The 14,002-nt window shown below is 42.4% G+C and overlaps 1 protein-coding gene across 13 annotated transcripts in view; it reads left to right on the forward strand.

The window, feature by feature from the left end:
- The window catches only part of Plcb4 (phospholipase C beta 4), a 383,607-nt gene that overhangs the window by 151,469 nt on the left and 218,136 nt on the right, over nucleotides 1–14,002 (forward strand). For 12 of the 13 annotated variants that reach the window (XM_052723053.1, XM_052723055.1, XM_052723052.1 and 9 more), the window contains one exon: nucleotides 3,195–3,252. The exons of the other annotated variant lie outside the window; for it this stretch is intronic. The gene's annotated coding sequence lies outside the window, so the exon portion shown is untranslated. The remainder of the gene's footprint in view (nucleotides 1–3,194; nucleotides 3,253–14,002) is intronic. 13 annotated transcript variants of the gene reach the window in all.

A 14,002-nucleotide genomic window follows, 5' to 3' on the forward strand; every position in this document is an offset into this window, starting at 1 on the left:
ATCTATGTTGCTAATTGCAAAGCTCTTACCATTATTTCAAGTTTCGAAGAAAAAAGCTTCCATGAAATACCTCCCCCAGCCACTGTGAAGAAGCCCTGGTGCTGTACTTTGGTGCAGTTACCCACTGCCAATGGCAGATGAAGGGGCTATTACACTTCTTGGCAGCATTTAGGATGTTTTCTCAGACTGGCAGTTTTAGACTTGGGGGGGACATTTGGAAGACTAGAGGCTCTCTGGGTAGGCATTTGCTGCAGGGTGGCAACAGGATCGGCGGAGTGGGAAGGTAGAGTCCCTCCCTTCCTTTCAAGCTCCCAATAAACCCTGCTGAAGAGGCCTGCATTTAGAGATCCCTAATTCCAGGGTTCAGTGATGAAGTGGGCTTGGCTCAAGGGTAGGAGAGTGGGGACCCAGAGGCAAGTGGTAGGAGGGTGCTGTAGTTTTGTGTCTGTGACGGACTTAGTGTCTAGTATGTGGTATGAGGTAGCAGGCCACCTTCCTTGTTTTGCCTGTGAGTCTACATGTTCTTGTCTCTTCTCATTGAGTATTTGATGCACAGCAGGATTTGTTCTTCTAGAATCAAGACAATATTGGGATTTGGGCATTTTGTTTAACTATTAAGTTCCCTCTTACATTGTAGGAAAACATGTTTCTTCTGATTTGAAAGGCACAGAGAGAGGGCACACAGGCAGTCCTGATATTTGTCCCTCCGGCCCATCTCACATGAACAGCACTTCTTTTTCTAGAGACCACATTTAGCCCTTCAGTGCCCAGATTTATACTGAATGAGAAAGCTGACAGGTGGGGCTATCACTCCCAGACCATAACATGGTCATGGTATGCCAGTATTGGAATGGCTTGTGATGAGCTGGTCTATAAGGTGTTTAAGACACTGGTTTTCCCATGTGCTGCCATCCTATGCTGGGGTCAGAGGGGAAATAGAGGCAAGGTAGGAAAATACATGTCTAGTCTTTAAGTCTTCATTCACAAAATGATAGATCTGGCAGGGTAATTAATTGATGAGCTTCTTAAGACCTAGGTTTGTTTCATAGCCCCAAGAAGCAGAAGAGAGTTATGAAGTTTAATGTCTCAGCTCTGGCTGGAACACTTAATTATTTATTCCATTCTACAGCATTTTTTTCTGAGCTCCTATTAATTGCCAGAGCCTGTGCTAAATGCAGGAGATGTAGATGATGGTTTTCAGTACATACATAATCCTCATCCTCCCTGCAGCTCCAATCTCATATTCAAATACAATTACAAACATACATGTAATAGAAAAAATATAGTATGTTCCATGAGGGAGGTAGCACCATCAAGATTAACCCTGATCAGGGTAGCCATGTATGAGCAACCCCAGTGTTGTCTAGAGCCTGGCATTTGTGGGATACTTGAGTATTTCTTCTTCTTAGTTTTCTCTTATAAAATAGGAATCATCATAGCACATCATTTGAGAATTTATGTGTGAGTTCTGTATCTTTGTTTTAGTGAGAGTTTCTATTGCTGTGATAAAACACCATGACCATATGCAACTCGGGGAGGAAAGGGTTTATTTTGCTTACACTTCCACATCACAGTCCATTACTCAGTTGTGCAGGAACCCAAAGCAGGAACCTGGAGGCAAGAGCCCATGCAGAGGCCTTGGAAGAATGCTGCTTATTTTGCTTCCCATGTCTTGCTCAGCCTGCTTTCTTATAGCACTCGGTACCACCTACCCAGGGGTGGCACCACCCATAGTGAGCTGGGTCCTTCAGTATCTATAATCAATCAAGAAAATGCACCAGTCTTTCCCATAGGCTGGTCAGGTGGGAGTATTTTCTCAGTTGAGGTTTCCTCTTCCCGATGATTCCAGTTTTTGTCAAGTTGTCACAGAACTAGTCAGCACTGTCGTGATTCAATTCAACCTTACGGTATGTCTTCTAGTGAGTAGTCACTAAATCCATAAATTCCATGCATGCAGCACTCTACATTCTCTAATTTTGTACATCACATTCAAATGGAATGTTTCCATGTATACTTTGGGGTGAATTCCATAGTTTTCTAAATTTCACCTTTAAAAGTGGTATGTCTTCTGGTAAAAATAACATATCATAGTTAAATATTAGATTTAAACCAAAGGCTCACCTCCCTCCGTCCTCCCTCGCTTCTTTCTTTATTTACCCTTTTATTCCACTTTTTCAAGTGTAGATTCTTGTCATGGGTCCAGATAATGTTCTCTTCCAGGTGTTTGCATATGGACCAGGGAAGTTCATTTAAACAAAATAGGGTCACAAGTGCTCTACACTACTTCACTCTCCTGAAACGAATCCTGACCTGTGGATTGATATTCATAGTTGTCCCTCTAGACTCAGATTTGTCTCTATAGCTTGACCCAGTCATTATTGATATCTCTTCCTGTCATGCTGTAGACACTCCATCACAGAAGGTGATGGTCAAGATTTCAAATTCAAACTGTCCTAGATCCATTGTCCCAGTTCTTGGTCACCAGTTTTTATACCTCTACCTGCCTCCCATGTGCCCAGGGGTTCCTCTTACTCCCATGTGCTTCTGATATTGCCTGGAACTTTTTCCTGCTACAAATTGGACAGGTCTTAAGATTAAACTCTATCTGAACCAAAATTCGAACACAAAACCCAGACTTGATGGGAACAGCCTATTAATAAACAAAATATGGAAACAAAGATAGCTCTTTGCTTATAGGTGCAATTCATTGTAAATCTGTAAATACAATTCCACTGCAAATCTGTTCTGTTCAGCATTATAGTACCTGGAAATATTTCTTCCAGTGACAGTTCATCTAAAGACATTTGAAAGATTTCTTGTAGTTGCAGGTCATCTAAGGTCATTTTCCTGTTAAACAGGAAAAGACAGTCTAATTATTTATGAGGATCTTAGATAGCCTTGTTGTTCAGTTGCTGCTGAATTAGTTTACTAAGTTAAGAACTTGGTGGGAAATAGCACCATTGTAGAGCGTGTGTAAAATCATGTAGCATGTAGCAGTAAACATTTCTGATTGGATGACTTGAAATCTTTATTGTCTAAATCCAGTGTCATTAGTAATTTAATGCAGCCTCCTGATGTGCTTTAAGAAATATACACTGGATTCTGATTCTGAAACCAAAGACTGCTGATCTCGGTGAGAACTTTGAAAGAACTTCACATTGACTCTGTGTTGTCTGTGCATGCTTTCTCTGCAGGGAATTGTGCGCAGGTGTGACCAGGTAGACATCCCTTGCTGTTGTTCCCAGCTGCCTGGTGAGTACCTACTCTGTCTCCCCTGGGGAAGAATCGTACTGGTGACATTTTGGAGCTTGAGACTCGTGAGCCAAGTCTTTTCATCCAGTGTCTGTTAAAAGTAATGTGTAACCGTTTCTCTTGGTGTGGTGGAGAGGCAAGCAGGATTTTCGAGGTTTTGCCCCACTAATTCAGCTATTGACTCAGCTGCTAATCTTTCGCTCATTGTATTCTCCTGCTTGTGACAGGACTGCCTAGCCTTAGAAAGCATTTGGTGTCATTGAGGGGAAAGCTGTGTAAGTTTCTGTCTGGTACAGGTTTTGTTTAGGAGATTCGCACCATCATCAGAAATTATAGCTCCACTTGCTCACCAGTGAGAAACTTTTATTTGGGGGCAATTGCTTGTGAGAGTGATGCCAGTCAATTCCAGCTATACCCCTCTGACTTTACCCTAAATCCTTCATGAAATGCCCAGATAACCAGAATTGTCTTTGTATGGCCCATTGGTTTTATTTACAAATGGACACTGTCAGTGCTTTATCCTAGTACTAAATCCTAACCAAAATGAGAGACTGCCTTCCACAAATTGCTGTTTTATAATTGCTGTTACAACGTTGCACTGCTTGCCCTTTCTTCCTTTAAGAGGCAAGAAGTCGTTTTTCAGTGATGCCCACAAACCAGTGTCTTCCCTGGTCCTCATGATAGGTGTACTCAGAGTACCAAATTTTCATATCAGTCTTCTACAGGAACCTGCACCCCATACCAGATGCATCATTATCTCCTGGCTCTGACCCTGGCTGATTTTCTTACGGCCTCTCTGTGAGGGGAAGGAAGAATTGCATAACCCAACCCCGTCTCCAAATGACCAGTCTTTAATGATATAAGAATATCAAGAAAGTAGATTTATTATTGAATGTTCCTATCTATTTTTAGTCCAGTGCACTATATTTTACTACCCTCCGAAGGGTGACTCATAAGCTTGTCTTAGTCGGTACAGTCCAGTTAAGGATGCTGAGTAATTTAAAAGACTTTGAATCAGTGTAGGTACACCATTTGCTTTCTACTGTGTTTACATTTTATCTTTCTGGTCTGTCCACTTTTCCCATACTTCAGTTACATTATCTGCAGGTGGGCCATTTTTTGTTAATTTTATTATATATTGTGTGGATGAAGATATCTGTGTCTAATGACTAGAAATACTAGCATCAAGAGTCACAGCAACACCAGAATGTAGGAGTGGTTGGTTACATGTTCTGGATTCAAGGAGGAATGATTCTCTGTCACATGGTCTGAGTCTTGGTGTTTGATTAAATGGAGATTTTGGGTGGCTCTAGGCCTTAGGATGACAGATATCCCATGGGGCTTCTTCCTTCCCATCTCCACAGCACCTGATTGGACTTGGCTACCTGGCTGTCAGCTGGAATCCTTGAGTTATTCTTGCCCTCATGTCCAGATGAGAGTTATTTTATATTTCCCCCAAGTATCTCCAAAAAGAAAAGCCTTTGGTCTCACTTAAGTCCACTCAGTAGTTAGATCTTATGAATTATGATTCTTTAAAAAATATTGAATGAGGGGGCTAGAGAGATGACTCAGCAGTTAAGAGCACCGGCTGCTCTTCCAGAGGACCTAGGTTCAGTTACCAGCACCCACACGGCAGCTCACAACTGTCTGTCACTCCAGCTCCAGAGCATCTGGTGTCCTCACACAGATACACATATAGGCAAAACACCAGTGCACAGAAAATAAAAGAAAGTTTAAAAAAATGGAATGAATTCTTTGTACAATACAAAAAGTAGAAAGCATCTAGGACCCAGAATCTGAGTGTTGTTGGTTGTGTTTTGGAATGATGCTTTAGGTCCTTCGATGACAATAGTATGTTATTTCAGACTGCACAGTGGTCCACTGTTTTTTTCATTTCTTTCGTGTCCACACTGTACATTCAGTGTATTTTAGTTCTTGTGGTGGTATGTTTTAGATTCTGCTTATTTATAGCACATCAACTTAACTTATTACTGATGTTAGTCAATAGACTTTAAAAATTAAAAGCCTATACAGTTTGGGCTGGAGAGATGGCTCAGTGGTTAAGAACACTGACTGCTCTCCCAGAGGACTTGGGTTCAATTCCCAGCACCCACAATGCAACTCATAACTGTTACTCTTAATTCCAGTGCAACTGAAGCCCTCTTGTGGCCACTGTAGGCACCAGGCATACAAGTGGTGCACAGACGTGCAGGTAGACAGCAACCCCATACACATAAAAGAAGAAATACGGTGAACACAATGATTATTTTTAGGTAAATTGTCCTCATTTTTATATTGTTAAAAATTTATGTCTGATCAAACCAAAGATAATTTTCAAATTTGGAAAAAGAAAACAACTTTGGTAAACTTTCTTGTGGGATTTTAGTTCAGAAAAAATCACTAAAATGTGGCTCTTGAAAAGAAACTAATGTTTGGGTTACATTGTTTCTTTCTGAATTATTTTAAATTGTTTTCATTAACTATTAATTACCTTCAGAATGTCTAACTGTAATGTGTGTAACTCACCAGGGTCTCTGTCTGCCTCCTTCCCCCTCCTTCTCCTTTCCTTTCATCTTTCCTTATTGAAATTTTCTATGTGATCCTGACTTCTTTTACACCTGGAAACCCACATATGTTACCTTGGCTATTGGCAGCTTTTTTTTTTATTCTGATCTATTCTTTAAATCTATATTGTAGGGCAAATGCAATGTTCTTCAGGAGCAAAATACCGATTGTTTGTTAGATGGTAGAGTTGCATTTATTTCAAACTCTTGCATGTTAAAGATGCTGTGATTCATGGGGCAGCAAGAACAGCCGTAGAAGACTATGATTTTACATTTTCAGAGCATTCATGTCTGGATTCTCAAACTGAGTCTAGGTGTGGTAGCACACGAACATGGGATGCTATGGCAGGAGGATGGTGGGTTCAAGGCCAGCCTGGGCTGTATAACAAGATCACATATCAAAAACAAATCATAACATCAAAATCGTGTGTGGAACTTGATGATTTCTGCACATGTGATTTAGGAATCAGTTCTCTCAGGGGACACTAGTGAGTGGAGCCAGGGGAAGAAACAGGATGCTTGCCCAGCCTGACTGGGAGGTGGGGTGGGGGCTCTGAAGAGTCTGTCTCACTAGGGGCAGCTGAGCTGGGTGACTCCCTTACTCCCTCGGCCTGTGGCTGTAGGCAGCCTCTGCTGTCTGCCTCTGCCAGAGAAGATGCTGCAGGGGTGGAATTGGTTCCTCTTAAGAAGTCTCTGTCACACCCCCATCTCTTCTGTTCTTTCCCAGTGAAAGTTAAGTACTTTCAGAAATTATATGAAATTCATTTTATTCCCCGGAGAATGTAGTAAACTATTCCTTCAAATCCCCAAGTCCTTAAATGACTGCAATGTTGAAAGATACCCAGGTAGTTTTCAGTTAGTAGGAATTAGGGTTAGAAAAATTTAGTATTTCAAAGCCTCCTTTAAATCATTGTTGCCATGAATAATGACCTCGGTGCTATGAAAAAAGAGACAAAGATACCATGTGATTATATGATTGAAAAATAATTCTTTCCAAAGACAAGTCCAAGTTTAATATTCACTGCTGTGGGATGGTCTGTATGGCAAATGTGTTGCTGATTGGTCAATAAATAAAACACTGATTGGCCATTGGCTAGGCAGGAAGTATAGGCAGGACAAGGAGGAGAATAAAGCTGGAAAGTGGAAGGCTGAGTCAGAGACACTGCCAGCTGCCACGATGACAAACAGTATGTGATGATGCCGGTAAGCCACAAGCCATGTGGCAAGGTATAGATTTATAGAAATGGATTAATTTAAGCTGTAAGAACAGTTAGCAAGAAGCCTGCCATGGCTATACAGTTTGTAACCAATATAAGTCTCTGTGTTTACTTGGTCGGGTCTGAGCGGCTGTGGGACTGGTGGGTGAGAGAGATTTGTCCTGACTGTGGGCCAGGCAGGAAAACTCTAGCTACAATTCACCATCACCACCATCACCACCCCCCCCCCCCCCACCTCATGCCATCCACATTTTCCTTGAGACAAGATCACTCACTGAACCTATAATTTGTTGAGCAGGCCAGGCTGGCTGGCCAGTGAGTCCCTCTGAGTCTCCGTGTCTCAGCCTCCCAGTGCTGGGGATTACAAATGCACTCCATCCGTGTCTGCCATTTGTATATGGGTTCTGGGGATTGAACTTAGGTCTTTGTACTTTACCAACGGTGCCATCTCCCTAACAATCCCTGCCGCACACACATATATCAAACCTCAGTTCAGAACAGTGATATTATAACGGTTCAGAAAGTAAGATTTGGCTTTAGTGGACCGATTTGTACAGTGCAACTTTACAGTGGCATAGAAACCTCTGGAAAGGCTTACCACTTGTAACCAAACTGTTTGCCAGTGCTGTGGACTCTCCCAGCTTGGATCCCGACTCAGTTAAGATGTCAGGGCAGTACTGCTGTGCAGCTGAAGTGAACTGATCCACTCTGGTTCAGTCACTGCCTGCTTGAGAGCCCTGCAGGCAGGAACTGGGGATATGAAAACAGGATTTTGTAGGTGAGATGTTACTGATAACCTTCAGGAGTGGAGTATTCTGGGATGAATTTTTGGTAGAATGTGAGTTTCCTATAGAAAGACTAACAAAAAGAACAGTATTTTAGGACTGAAAAAAAAATGTATGTGTTCTTGTTGTGTGTTGGCAGAAGGTTCTAGAAGAGTTTGCATACTTGTAGGTAGACACATTTAAGAGCAGTGTTAATTCTCATGCAGGAAAGGTAAGGAGTGGCCAGTTTCCTGGGATTTTTATAGTTTATAAAGTATCACCACAACCCATAATTTATTGATTTCTACTCCAGTTATAGATTGCTTTATAATGAAACATGCAGCTTGGAACAAGAGCAGTGACTGACATCTTTGATGCTTCCCTTTTCCTGGGTCCACAGTTTGGGAAGACCTCGATTGTGCCCAGAGTGTCTTGCAGTGCACTCACTCACTTGGCTGCTGACACTGGGGCCAGAGGTTGGAGCAGCCGTGGCCTGGCTGAGCATCTCTCTTGTCACGCACCCCATTCCTGTTGTTCTCTAGGATTGTCTCTTCAGGAGCAACTGAGCTGAGCTCTGGGGTGATTTTTCCAGTTGACAGGAGTCCCGTCACTTTACGACTTGGCCTTAGAGCTGATGCCTCATGGCTTCCATCAGCGGGCCTTTCCTGCACTGCTGTACACATCTTGGACCTTTAGTCACGCACCGGGAATGCTCACACATTGTGCCAGAACTCGTAATTCTGCACGGCAGTTCTCTCCTTTTTTGTTGCCCGGTAACTGAGGCCAGGTGGCACTTAACAAAATCTAAAGTTGCTTATGGTCTGACTGTCCAACTGTGTCCCTCTGTTTATCTTTCATTATCCATCCTTCCTTCTGCTTTTAGAGTTGTTCCCAAGCAGTGGACACATCCCAAATCTTTTTCTTTTTCTTGTGATTTGTTGAGGAATTGGGAAACATGAGAGGACATAGCAAAATGAAGGGGAAGACAAATTTCTTACTCCTTACTTCTCTTACTATAAGGATGTACCTTTATCACCCACGCATGGCATCTTCAGAGGACACAGTTCTTCACCTCGGCCAGTGGCTGGGCTTCTCTCCCTGTCTTCCCCTGGTGGCTCCTTCTTGCTCTATCTCTTCTCCTTGTTCACCCTTTCCAGGCTGATTAGATGGAGGGGAAAAGGGCAGGAATCAAGCACAGTGACCTTTGAAAGATACTTTTTGCTGACAGGACCCAAGGTCAGCATTGTGTCAGGTTGTGTTTCTCTGGTTTCACAGGAGTTTCCGTCCTCTGAAGTGTCACCTTTACCCAAGGTGGGGCCTGACACTAGGTGCACAGTGGGCATTCTCTTGCTCCCTTGGCTCACCTTCCTTTTTAAATTCACCATTGTCCCCTAGAAATGATTGAAATACCAACTGTATAAGCCTTTAAATAAAGTGCTCTCAGCCCTAGAACTTAATTCTGAAATGCATGAAGGGGCTAGATATTCATCAAAGCTAGTAGGATAAAATGTTAATCATAGAAATCTGGTTGGCAGGTACGTGCTATACCTGCATACTGTAAGAATATATGTACTGTTTACAAAAAGAACTTGTGTTTATTTTAAAATAAAACCCTGGAGAAGAGATTCATTCACCAAAAATTATAGCAGGATATATTTGAAAACAAAATATCAGTTTTGTGCTGTAGCATAGGCTTAAGTTTGTCCTGTCTCTCACTGAAGTATGCAAGTGGCTATGTGCATGTTGTGATTTGTTCTGATTTCAGTTTCCTCTCAAGCTTTGAAGATATAGGAAAAGGCCTGGAAGCCTGCCACAGGAAAGTCCTCTAAAACATTAGCTTTTGCCCTTATAGCTGGTGGTCTTCTTGAGCAGATGTCACCTACTGCCCATGCCATGCTGTTGTTGAAGTCTCTGGGATGTGGTTGCTCAGTGGTCCTTGCAGGGCTACTTGCCAGTAAGAACTGTTACCCATTTTACGCTTGCCCATTTTAAGTTGGATGTCCAGAGTCTTTTCAACCCTGAAGTTTGGGTTTACCAACAGGTGAAATGGTTCCTGGTTTGGGTCTATTTCTATAAAATATGAGGGAAAATTAACAAAATGTAGCTCAGAGGTAGATCACTTGCCTAGCATGTCCAAGGTCTTGGTTCTAGCTCCAGTACCATAAAAATAAAATAAAATCTGGGATTGGAACTGTTGTTCCATGATGGAACACTGTGTAAGACCTTAGACACTGTAGCGAGTACACACACACACACACACACACACACACACACACACACACACACACAAATAAAGTGTAACAAAAAACTTGCTTTTTGTGGAAAGTGTGCCAATACAATGGTTAAGCGGGTGGAAATTGTTGCATTTGAAATGCCTGCACCTGCTTTTCTGTAGTTAGAGAAGGGCAGAGGCCTTGTCTTTGCTATCCTCAGGTGGGAAGAGGTAGCTGGCCCAGGACTGAGGGCTGACGTCAACTTTCCCAGGAGATGAACCACCAGTGACCTTGGGCTCCCACACCTGGAAGATCAGCTGCTTCCTCCCTTTGCATATTTTGTGGCCTGTCTGGAGAGTCAGGTGTCATCAAAGCAGAAAGAGAACAGTTGGAGGACAACTCCAATGGCTCCCCGTGACAGTGTGACATGATCTTCTGGTTCTAGAGAGCTTGTGACTTTGCAGCAAGGTTTCAGTTAGCTAGGCAAGAGCAGCTATGTGGCAAAAAAAAAAGGCAAGAAATCCATGCAATGGTGTGTGTTTCATACGGCCCTCTGGAATTTGGAGAGGTCCAATATATATTGAATTGGAACATGCAAATATATCCTTATTGAACTTACGGAAAAACAGAACCCAAATGTAGTTTCCTAATGCAGTTACATTTACTGAAAAACTAGTGATTTCAAATTTGTCACCTGGAGGGAATCTATAAGGAACTGGAAGAAGAATGTGAGTCCTGAAGCCTGGACTTGAGTTTGCTTGTGCATAGGGTGAGCACAGCGCCACTGATTTCGGAGTCTTTCATGGTCCTGGTGTGAGATGGAGCGTGTAGGACCTGCCATAGAGTGAGTACTGGATTTCTTCGTTCTGTTTGTCTCTTCTTCCTCTCCTCTGGACATTGATATAAAACTAGGCCACCTCAGGAGACTCAGGATTGATTTATGACGAGCTCTCCTTTTCTTCTCTGTAGCTATCTGCCCTTTCTTCTGGTCAAGGAAAGCATCTGTAGGGAATGTCCTTGAGGAGCGCAGGGTACCTGCTGTCCTCACCCTTGTGCTCTTTTCTGTCCCAGTGATGATGCTCTGCCTTCTGGGACTCTGCACAGTGGCATTTCTGTGCTTCAGGCTACATACGAATGCTCCTCTTCAATTACCAAGACCATCTTTGTTTCCAAACCGCCTTCTTTACACACGTTCCCCCATTCTCCTTATTCCCCCCTCTTCCATTAACTAGCACTAACACACCCTTCCGTGGGGCTGGTTTCTGTCAGTCCATCTGGAAAACCTGGGCTGTTTGCCTGCTCCTTTCTTCTCTCTGCTTTCTTTTTAATTCAGGTGAGATTCACATCATGAATACTAACTTTCAATCTGAACAATTCACATTTTTATGCAACTACCACCTCTACCTTATTCCAAACACTTCCATCACTCCCAAAGAAAACCCTCTGCCATCAGCACTTACTTCCTCTTATCCTTTCCCAGCAACCACCAGTTTGCCCCATATCTATGTGAATTTGCCCACTCTGAACATTTCACAGGAATAGGATCATGCAGTGTGGGACCTTTTGTGCCTACCTTCTTTTTTGAGACTTGATGCTTTAGAGTTCATTCATATGCTAACATGTATCCATACTTCATTCTGTCTTACGTATCTAAACAATAATGTCCATCATATGTGTATGCTGCCATTTGTCTATTCATCTGCTGATAGGGATTGTCTCTTCCATCTTTTGGCTGTTGTGTGTATGAGTTACTATTTTCAGTTCTTTGGAATATCTACTTAGGTAAGCATTTAACTCTTGGAGGAACTACAGTTCTTTTTCACAGTGCCTGCTTACTTTTTTATTTTTGCCAGCAGTCACGAGTTTTCCAATTCCATTGCTCTTTTTGACAACAGATGTTTGCCTTTTACTTTTAAAAATGAAATGTAGCCATTCCAGTAGGCATGAAACTGTACCCTGTCATGGTTGTAATCTTTTCTTTTTTCCTTTTTCTTTTAAAGGCAGGGTCTTTGCATCATAGGCTGGCCTCACTGTGTAGCTCAGGATGGCCTTGAACTTCAAATCCTGTCTTTACTTCCTGAGTGATGGATTTCAGGCCTACACCATGCTGTTCATGGTGCATGACAGACAAGCACCCCCAGCCCTAGTTTTTAATCTTTATTCTCTAATGTCTAATCATACCCTGCATCCTTCTACTTGCTTGTTGACCATTTCTTGGACAAGTGTCCATTTAAAATGGTGCGTTTGCCTCTGCGTTATGGAATTAGTTGTAGAGGTTTATTATAGATATTCTGGATATTAGATCCTTGGCAGATATAACTGGGAGGGCTTTTCTTATTTTTTTTAGGTTGCATTTTCGTGTTTTTGAAAATATCTTTTGATAAACAAAGGCTTTTCATTTTTATAAGCTAAGATTTGTCTGTTTTTGGCTGATTCTGGATCTGCTAATTAGCACACTTGCCTTATAAGACGCTTGAGCTCATAACAATTTACTGTAAGCTCCCCTCTCTGTTTTAGTCCAAGTTATGTGGTCATTGGCTCGCAGGCTGTGGTATACCTTGATCATCGATCCATTCTGGATAGGATATGAGGTAGTAGCAGTCCAGCATCATTCATTTGCTTTGGGATGCCCAGTCCCAGGATTATTTGTTGAGCAGACTTCTTTCTCTATTGTATGATCTTGGCACCCCTTTCAAGCACTAACTGGGCCTAGCAGCATAGGTTTCTCAATTGTATTCCTTTTCACCATACCACACTATTTTGATTATTACATCTTTTTAGTTGTTTTTGAATTCTGAAAATGTAAATCTTCCAGTTATATTTTTTCCTAGTGCTATTTTTGCTCTTTGTGCCTTCTGTTGCTTCTGCTTCCATCATTATTTTGTCTTGTACTGATTCTTAGCTGTGGCAGTATACATCAGGCGAAGCCAGCAGCTCTAGTAGTTTCTTGGTACATGTGGCATATTACAGGCATGCTACAATCTAAAGGACTCCCTTGTTTAGGGTTACTCTCCAGAAACCTTGGTGAATTCTACATGAATGACTTTTGAAAAAAAGAAAACAAAAAACAAAAAAAGACCTCCTACCTGCTGGTTTCAAGCTGCCCATCAGACATCTAAGAGCCTCTGTTCTAGGAGCCTTTTGAAAACGAGCAAAAGGACCCCCTTCTCCTTTGTAGTGACAGCTAGACATCGTTGTGATTTGTGCGTGTTCCGGCTGTATTATTAGTTGTCATCTTTAATTACATAACTGCTATTGGAAAAACTCTCTATTTTGTATAGGAAAGATGAAATACAGGCATGAAATCAGGAAGAAGTTAGAAGTGTGGAAGGCAGAGCAAGGGAGAAGACTGCTGGTTTTGCTGGACTCAGTTGCTGGAATGAGTCACACTTGTTTCCAGAATATTTAACCTCTGCTTTGTTCCTTTGAGAATTGCAGGGGTTGTGTGGGATTTTCCTTTTAGAAAGAGCTTGTAGCCATGAATGCCCAGTAACTACTCCTTAAGCATTTCCAGATGGTCCGTTAAGTCCTCATCTAATGGAAGCTGAGCAATTGCTCCTGGTAGATGGGAGAAAACTGCTTTAACCCCTGGACACTGTGACAGTGTGAATGTTTGGGTCTCTTGCTGAAATGCAATTTGCAGACATCCAAGGCTGCTGAGGAGATGGCTTAGCAGGTAAAGTGCCTGCTGCACCACACGAGGACCTACGGGTCCTCATCACACATGTAAAGCTGGGAATAGTGGCTTACCTCTGTAACCTTAGTGCTGAGGGTAGGAGGGTTGGGGAGACAAGCAAATCTGTGCAGCTTGCCAGCCAGCCATTCCAGCCATTCAGTGACTTACAGATGTGCTGAGAGACCTGCCTCAAAAACTAAAGTGGAGAATAACAGAAGACACCTGACGTTAAGGTCTGGCCTCCATACTTGCGCACACACGAACAGGTATATATGCATATTTCACACACAAATACACATTAAAAAGACTCAATCTC

This window comes from Peromyscus californicus, unplaced genomic scaffold (genome assembly GCF_007827085.1).
Source record: "Peromyscus californicus insignis strain IS unplaced genomic scaffold, ASM782708v3 Scaffold_7__1_contigs__length_154581171, whole genome shotgun sequence".
Lineage (NCBI taxonomy): Eukaryota > Metazoa > Chordata > Mammalia > Rodentia > Cricetidae > Peromyscus > Peromyscus californicus.